The sequence below is a fragment of the Sorex araneus genome, chromosome 2, assembly GCF_027595985.1.
Source record: "Sorex araneus isolate mSorAra2 chromosome 2, mSorAra2.pri, whole genome shotgun sequence".
Lineage (NCBI taxonomy): Eukaryota > Metazoa > Chordata > Mammalia > Eulipotyphla > Soricidae > Sorex > Sorex araneus.
The window spans coordinates 20,163,375-20,172,121 of record NC_073303.1 but is presented as its reverse complement, the minus strand read 5'-3'; the positions used below and the strand labels follow the sequence as shown (position 1 = coordinate 20,172,121).

At 41.7% G+C, this 8,747-nt stretch overlaps 1 non-coding gene across 1 annotated transcript; it reads right to left on the bottom strand.

Moving 5' to 3' along the window:
- Nucleotides 1–4,546: 4,546 nt before the first annotated feature.
- On the bottom strand, nucleotides 4,547–4,619 carry TRNAY-GUA (transfer RNA tyrosine (anticodon GUA)). The gene has a single exon. It is a non-coding gene; the product is annotated as a tRNA-Tyr (tRNA).
- Nucleotides 4,620–8,747: the final 4,128 nt, after the last annotated feature.

Below are 8,747 nucleotides of genomic sequence, written 5' to 3'. Positions count from 1 at the left end.
TGAATGTGGAATTTCTCAGCTCCTGGCAATTACAACAATGACATAAGGGATCATTTTTATGGTGCTTCTGTGTTTTAAAGCCTTTTACATTTATTATTCAATCTGGTCCTTCCTAACTCTCCAGGAGGTGCTTGGGGGAGAGACTATCCTCATTTCAGTGATGGAGAAGAGAGAGAATGAGAGTCAAACTGATGTTCAAGGTCACTGGGCTGGGAAGAGGCACAGCAGGGACTGAGCTTAGGATTTAAGCCATCTGCCTAGCGTTTTGAGGTGGTCACTGTACTGCCCAAGTCACTTTCATGTTTCCTTCTGATATTACCATCCATTCAGCTGTTTGACAGTCTCTATCCTTAAAAAAAAAAAAAAGAAAGAAGAGTCATCTCTGGCATGGGAGTGATAACAGAGGCTCTTCCCTTGCATGTTGCCTACCTGGAATTCGATCCCCAGGAATCCATATGATCTATTGAACCCTATCAGGACTTGTCCCTGAACACAGAACCAGGAGTTATCCCTGAGCACTGCAGGTGTGGCACCCCCAAACATAAAAATTTTTAAATGTGTCATCTCTCTCTATATATATATCCATATATATGAATATATATGGATATATATGGATATATATATACACACATGTTGGTGTAGCTGGGTTGTGAGAGGAGGCAGGAGTGACAATGGGTGTGGAACGTGGCCGGGCGTTTGCTCTCCTGAGTATACGATCACCTCTGTCCATTCTTCTCCCAGCCACAACCCATCTGGGTTCCGCTCTCTCCACCTTCACTGAGCACCCTCTCGTCCTACCAGCACCAGCTCTCATCTGAATGGTGCAGCAGCTGCCTGCCTGGCTGCTCCACGCAACACTCAGGTTTGTATTCCACATGGTAGCCAGGAGACACCTAGCACCCACCTCAAATTCTGTCCCTTCTGAGCTCAGAACCTGAACTGCCTTTGAGTGAATGGTCGAACATCTGCACCCCAAGACACAAAGCCCTGAGGACTTGTTCTCAGCTTCTCTCTGACCTTTTCCCCAAACCCCTCTCCGGCCATCTCCTCCTGTCTTCCTTTACACTCTTCTTCTTGTTCCCCCTTTCCTTATTGCCTGTCTTCCCTCCCACCACCTTCCTGCTCAGTGTGGCCCCCATCTGCTTACCTTTATGTTCTAGAAGCTACCACGCTCAGTACTGGCCTCAGAGTTCCTCTCCAGTGCCTTCACCTAAGGTTTCTGCTGTGCAACTCCACACTGGCGACATCTCCCAGGGAAGCTTATCTGAAGGAGACCCTATCACTCTTTGTCACATTGTTCCTTTTTGTCACCCCCACCTTTTCTTTTTGGTGACCATGAAAATTTTCTATCTCTCTTGATGCACTAAACACCATGTCAATTCTCCAATACATACTTCAATTCTTTTTTATGAGCCTGGCTTTGTTGTAAACATTAGTTAATTAACCCTCTGCCATTTTTTCTTAGAATAGGAAATAGGCACAGAAATGTTCTCAAGGTTACTCTGTTCATAAGAGGCCAAACCAAGACTTGGGTCCTAGAAGATTTTGTCAGTGTTTGGCCTTTGTCCTGGGGTCTTAGCTACTGTGTCTAACACCAACTGTCCATCATGTAGAGCAGTCCTTGGTTCAGAGTAGGCACTCAGAAAGGACTTGATGATTTTCTGAGGTTCATACTGGAACATACGCTGCCCTGGCTTGTTCCATGACCGGTCTGATCTTTACAGTCTTGGTATGATTGAGGAGCTGGGCAATTTAGCAGCTTCTGAGATATCTGAGCCTGACTTTGTCTTCAGCCAGAGTAATATTTGAAACTAAAACTATCATCTTTTTAAAATCTCTGCAAAGAGAACATCTACGTAGGAATGATTTTCTCATGCATCTTCTTATTTAAGAACGGTCACAGGGAAAATGCCATTCTAACCCCCTTTGGGAGATTAGATGAGACTGAAGCAGTAATTCTCATTAGCTCTGTGGGTTAATGTAATCGCTTTTTACCTGCAGTTAAATCCAGATGAGCGTGACCACGTGCGATGAATTTGCCTGTGTCAGGAATGTCCCTAGGGAACATTTATCTGAGTTAGAAAGCCTAATTTAGGGTTGACAGAGTAATATCTTACTGAGAATGTTCAATTGTGAGTAAAAAAAGAAAAGATGGGAGAAGTGTAATTGTAGCAGGAAGAGGGGAAGCAAGTGTGCCAAACACTGGCTTTATATACTCATATTTGGGTCCAAGGATGGCACCGTGATGAAGAGTGTAAGGCTGGTGAAGCTGGTGAGGGCATGAGTTTCATCTCTGGCATTACCTCCCCAGCCCAAGCATGACCCCAGCAGTGCTGCTATTTGGGCTTTGTAATACTATAGCAAAGTGCGCCGTCTGAAGAATACTGCAATAAAACTGTATGTGTGTAGCACAACCAAAATGTGTGTCCCTTGTTGATCACCAAACTAACAGAGTTTGGGTGCTACAACCAACTCTGAGCCCCAGTCATTGCAGAAGCATTAAAGGCAGAAGGAAAGGGACAACTTATCTTTACTTTTCTACATTGCCTGTGTTCTGACCATTCTGGGCACATCCCTCCCTTTAAATTTACCTCTCCCAGTATCATGCTAAGTGAGTCAGAAAGAGAGAGACAAACATAGATTGCACTCATCTGTGGAATATAAAGTAACAGAATGGGAGACTAACACCCAAGAATAGTAGAGATAAGTACCAGGAGGTTTGTTCCATGGCTTGGAAACCGGCCTTACACGCTGGGGGAAAAGGCAGCTCAGATAGAAAAGGGAACACCAAGTAAAGGGTGTTTGGAGGGCCCACTCAGGATGGGAGATCGTGCCGAAAGTAGACAAACACGATGGCCACTCAATACCTCTATTGCAAACCACAACACCCAAAAGGAGGAGAGAGAGAGAACAAAAAGGAATGCCCTGCCACAGAGGCTGGGTGGGGTGCGGGGGGATGGAGTGAGGGTGGTGGGAGGGATACCGGGATCATTGGTGGAGGAGAATGGGCACTGGTGGAGGGATGGGTACTCGAGCATTGCATGACTGAAACACAAACACAAAAGTTTGTAAGTCTGTAAATGTACCTCACGGTGATTCACTAATAAAAATGAAAAGTAAATGAATGAGATTTTATCAGCCTCTCCTTGCTCATCCTTCTTAATGCTGCCATATTGGGGGCTCTTTTGGTGTCAGGCAAATGAAGCCCATTGTTGTACCATTTTTGGCATATTGAATACGCCACGGATAGCTTGCCAGGCTCTGCCGTGCGAGCAGGGTAGTCTCGGTAGCTTGCTGGGCTCGCCAAGAGGGATGGAGACTTTTAATAATAGAAAAATAAAAAATAAATAAATTTACCTTTCCCACCCACATCCTAATGGGTTTGCTAAGTGAGTAACTAGTTTGATATGTCCAGACTTGACACAGTTGTCACATCCTCCTTGGTTACATTTCAGTCCATAATGTTTTCATTTTGGCTCCTTATCGCTGATGTAGGCAACACAAAGTTACATGAGCACAGTGTTAAGAGTGTGGGTTTTCAAGAATTGGAAACAGCCCAAATGCCCATTGACAGATGAGTGGATAAGGAAGATGTCGTACATATAGACCGTGGAATACTACATACACAAGATGAAAGCCTAGCATTTGCAACAGTGTGGATGGACCTTAGAAAAATGTCAAATAGTGGCGGGGCAGATTTCACTCATATGTGGTACCTAGAAAATAAAGCAAACAAATTACCTCAGAAAAAAGCTTTGAGAACATAACATGAAATTCATGGTTATCAGAAGGGAGGATGAAGTGACATGAACTAATTAGGTAAAAGGAGTTAATTGGTGACGCATAGAGCTGGGCTTTAATTGGTAAAGTTAATATAGTATATACATGGGGGGCTGGAGCGATATCACAACGGGTAGGGTGTTTGCCTTGCACGCGGCCGACCCAGGTTCGAATCCCAGCATCCCATATGGTCCCCTGAGCACCGCCAGGAGTAATTCCTGAGTGTAGAACCAGGAGTAACCCCTGTGCATCGCCGGGTGTGACCCAAAAACCAAAAAAAAAATAGTATATACAGATGCTGATTTATAATGACACACACCTGAAACTTATATAATCTTTTAATACATGTTCTTTTAATAAATTTATTTTTAAAAATATGTGTTTTGATATAAAATTGCATTGGTTGAGATACTAACCCTAACCTTGCCATATTCTAGATGCATAAATTTTATCAATCATCCTTCTACAGAATTTTTTTTTATAAAATGGCATTGGATAACATATATGGTATATTATTACATATAAAATATTTAGAACACTGCCCAACCCTATATACATGTCATGGATCAGTATTATTAAATAAATCAGGTTTTGTACCCATTATATCTCCTGACTACATAATTGACAGTCAACTGACATGTGTTGGATCCAGTCTTACTTTTTTTTTAAATTTCAGGTCTCTTGGGATAAACTATTTTCTCCTCCAAATTTGCTACACAACTGACACTCAAAATAACATTGGAAAAGTATACACACATGTACAAAGTCCTTCGAGTTGGAATTGAACCAGCAACCTAAGGATCTACAGTTCTCCACTCTACCAACTGAGCTATTGAAGGCCCCACTGGAGGACTGGAGCGATAGCACAGTGGGTAGGGCATTTGCCTTGCACGCGGCCAACTCGGGTTTGATTCTTCTGTCCCTCTTGGAGAGCCTGGCAAGCTACTGAGAGTATCCCGCCTGCACAGCAGAGCCTGGCAAGCTACCCATGACATATTCAATATGCCAAAAGCAGTAACAAGTCTCACAATGGAGATGTTACTGGTGCCCGCTTGAGCAAATCAATGGACAACGTGACAACAGTCCTATAGTGCAGTGCAATACACATATATTTGCTTTGGTCCACACCCGGTGATGTTCAGTGCTTGCTCCTGGCTCTGCACTCAGGGACTGCTCTTGGTGGGGCTCCTGGGACTACAGGGGATGCCAGTGACTGAACTTGGGTCAACAGCATGCAAGGCAAGCCCTTTGCCTACTTTACTATCTCTCTGACTCACGTGATAATTTTAATTTTTGCAATAACAAAAATAAAATATGATATTATAAAATTAACAACTATTTTCAGTGAAAGATAAAGTTAACAATTGTTAATAAGAAAACTTTAGCTGGGTAGGGCTGTGGCTCAGCTATATCCAAATGTCTGTCATCACCTTAAAGGTCATCAGGAAATGGTAGCAAGATTTGGTTGTATTCTTAGCCCTTTCAGGATATTTATAAGATAGATGCGGAAATTAAAGTTAGTTGGAGAACTTTCATCTTGCAGTCCAATATAGCTTAGTTAAGTCTAGAAGATGACAGTTGAGTGTGAAATTCAATGTATATTACTTCATATATAAAGTATATATAGATCTCTTTATGCACAGAGTTCTTGGATTTATTTGTCATGCAAAAATTTTTACAGCAAAACCTGTGGAATATGGAAATTGGTGCTAAAACGCTGAATATTAATGATAATACATAACAGGGGCTTTGAGCTCAATTAATACAATAAAGAAGCAATAACAAGTTGAAAAGTGGTGACTCATGAGGTGAGAAAAGTTTTGGAAAAGTATCACCAGCCAAAATCTGGAGGGTAAAGTACTAAACATAGAAATTCTGTATGATCCATTTATCCCGTTTGGGATATTTAATCTGAGATATACTAAGACATTCAGAGATGTAGACACCCCCATGTTCATCACAGCATTATTCACGGTAGTCAAGAGTTGGAAGCAAGTGAAGAGCTCAGTGGCAGATGATTGGATAAATAAGATACCGTAAGTACAGATGATGTTGTCTGATACTGTACACTGAAACTTCTATAATGTTATACAGCAATGACACCATGACACTTCAATCTTGTTTATTTTTTTCCTTCAGTGCTGGGACATCAAACCCAGGGCTCATACATGCAAAGCAAATATGCTACCCCTGAACTACATCTGTGGCCCATTTACCCCCTAATGCACTTAGTGAACTTGTGAAAAAGGAGTTAGAGGGTTTTGAGACAGAATGCTGACAGTGTGTGCTGGTTGTTACAAGCTGTATGAGGTCAAAATAAAAACAGGAGATTATAAAAGACCTCATTATTTGCAAGCAAAATAAGGAAGAAAACAGGAAATCTAAAAAATGTTAGAACACTCGGGGCTGAAAAACAACATTGATTCTCATCTTGCCCCAGTAGAAAAGAAAATTGAAGTTCTTTGAGTCTGAAAAACCTACTCTAAGATTCAGCCTCCAGGGAAAGACCAAACCAAGCTTTTCATGAAATGGCTTAAAGAGACTCCTAATAGATTTTTTTTTTCTGGTGGAACACCAACCACAGAAGTCCAATATATCAAGGTAATGAGACAGTGCTAACACACACACACACACACACACACACACACACACACACACACACACACACACTCCTCAGAACACTGTAGTTGCTTTTTTTGTTGTTTTTAGGTCACATATGGCAGTGCTCAGAGATTAATCCTGGTTGTTTGTTCAGAGATTGCTCTCTTTATTTTTATTTTTATTATTTAAAATTTTTTTTTAAATTTTATTGAATCACCGTGAGATAGTTACAAGCTTTCATGTTTGGGTTACAATCTCACAATGATCAAACACCCATCCCTCCACCAGTGCACATTCCCCACCACCAATATCCCGGGTATACCCCCCTTTTCCACTCTCCCCCTGTCTCTAAGGCAGACAATATTCCCCATACTCTCTCTACTTTTGGGCATTATAGCTTGCAACACAGACACTGAGAGGTCATCATGTTTGGCCCACTACCTACTTTCGGCACGCACCGAGATTACTCTTGAAGATACATGACAGAACATTTGTGGTTCTAGACATTGAACCATAGTTAGCTGCATGCAAGGCAAAAGCTTTAACCCCTGCACTATCTTTCCAGCCCTATTATCATACAAAAGTCTAAAATTATGATGATTAAAAAAAAAAGCAACAAAGTTTTTGAGTGCACTATCTTGCAAATCAGCTTGGTTTATAAGAAAAAAAATTCAAAACCTGAACATATCTTTTGACTCAAAACATTCTCCAACAGGTAGAAATCAGACTGAAGAAGCAGCTGATATGCCAAGAAGGTGAGGTGACCCCTTCATCCTAGTCTCCTGGAGCAGGTTTGATACTGAAAGTGCTTAGATAACAGGAAAACCCTTAGTCCCAAGAAAACTGAGATCGTTTATTTCCCTTTGAGGAGTGTATGTTCTACATAGCAATCATTAGGTAGCCAGAAAAGAGAATAAAGGGAAAAATAAATTCCAGAATCAAGAGTCTGACAATGGAGTTGGCTCTTATTCCAGGGAAGGAGAACTAAGGCTTAGTTAAGGATCATTTCCTGTTCCTTGGAGGGGTGGGGAACTAATGGAATTTCAGAATTGTTATGGATCCTGACTTCCCATCCTTCCTTGATCCACCCTGCCTAACAACAGGCTTTTATTTATTTCCCATTCTGTGCCAGAAAGTTTTCAGACACCATTTATCTGGATTTGCCTGGATACCTCTTATGAACTAAACGGTGAGTCCAGACAAATCGAAAAATTTATTTTTTGGATTTGAAATTACTTTAGTGGTGCATAGTTACCAAGGGGCCTGATTTTTTCTTTGCAGCAATAGGAAAATTTATCATATGTATCTTAAGAACACACTTGGAGTTGAATTTCTCCTGGCTCTCTTTATATTTATATCTCACAAATAAGAATATTGTTTCAGGCAGTTTTGGACTACTTCGTGTGAATCATCTCTAATTAAATTATTTGTACCAACTGGCTCTGAGACGTGAGTGTAAAGTCTCTCTTGCTTATGCACAACTCTCCAGCTCAATGTCGTATGACTGTGGTAGGAATCTTACTTTAACCCTCACCTGCAAAAACACCGAGAACAACTGAGACAGGGGAAAGGATGGAGATATTCCCTTAAAAGGTGGCTTCATGGCAAACACTTTAAATGCTTTCAATCTTTTTAAGTCTTTTAGAAAGATGTTGGTGACATTGAAGATTTTCAACAAGATGGAAAAGTGTAGAAAGAGAAGAGTGTTTTGCATCAAGGTTGTCTTTTAGCTCATTCTATCACTCATTTGGGTATAACCATGAGTAAAGAGGAATTACATGGTTTTCAAATCTTATTTCATTGTCTACCTTGGAACACAGGTATAAATACTTTTCTTTTCTTTCCTTTTTTTTTTGCCTTTTTGGGTGACACCCGGCAATGCACAGGGGTTACTCCTGGCTCTACACTCAGGAATTACCCTTGGTGGTGCTTGGGGGACCATATGGATGCTGGGAATCAAACCCGGGTCGGCCGCGTGCAAGGCAAACGCCCTTCCCGCTATGCTATCGCTCCAGCCCCACAGGTATATATACTTTGCAGTTTTATCTTTGTTACGTTGAAACATGTCTTCTAACTGCTCCAACTTCTCTTGCTCCCTTCTCAAGCTACCTTCCATGGCAGTTACCTTCATGTTGATAATGGCAGCCCTAGAGGAAGAAAGAGCTCTCAAAGCCTGAGTCTTTTTTTTTGTGGGGGGGGGCACACCCAGCAATGCTCAGGGTTTACTCCTGGCTCTGCACTCAGGAATTACTTCTTGTGGTGCTAGGGACCATATGAGATGCCGAGGATCGAACCAGGGTCGGCCAAGTGCAGGACAAATGCCCTTCCCACTGTACTATTGCTCCAGCCCCCTGCCTGAGCTATTC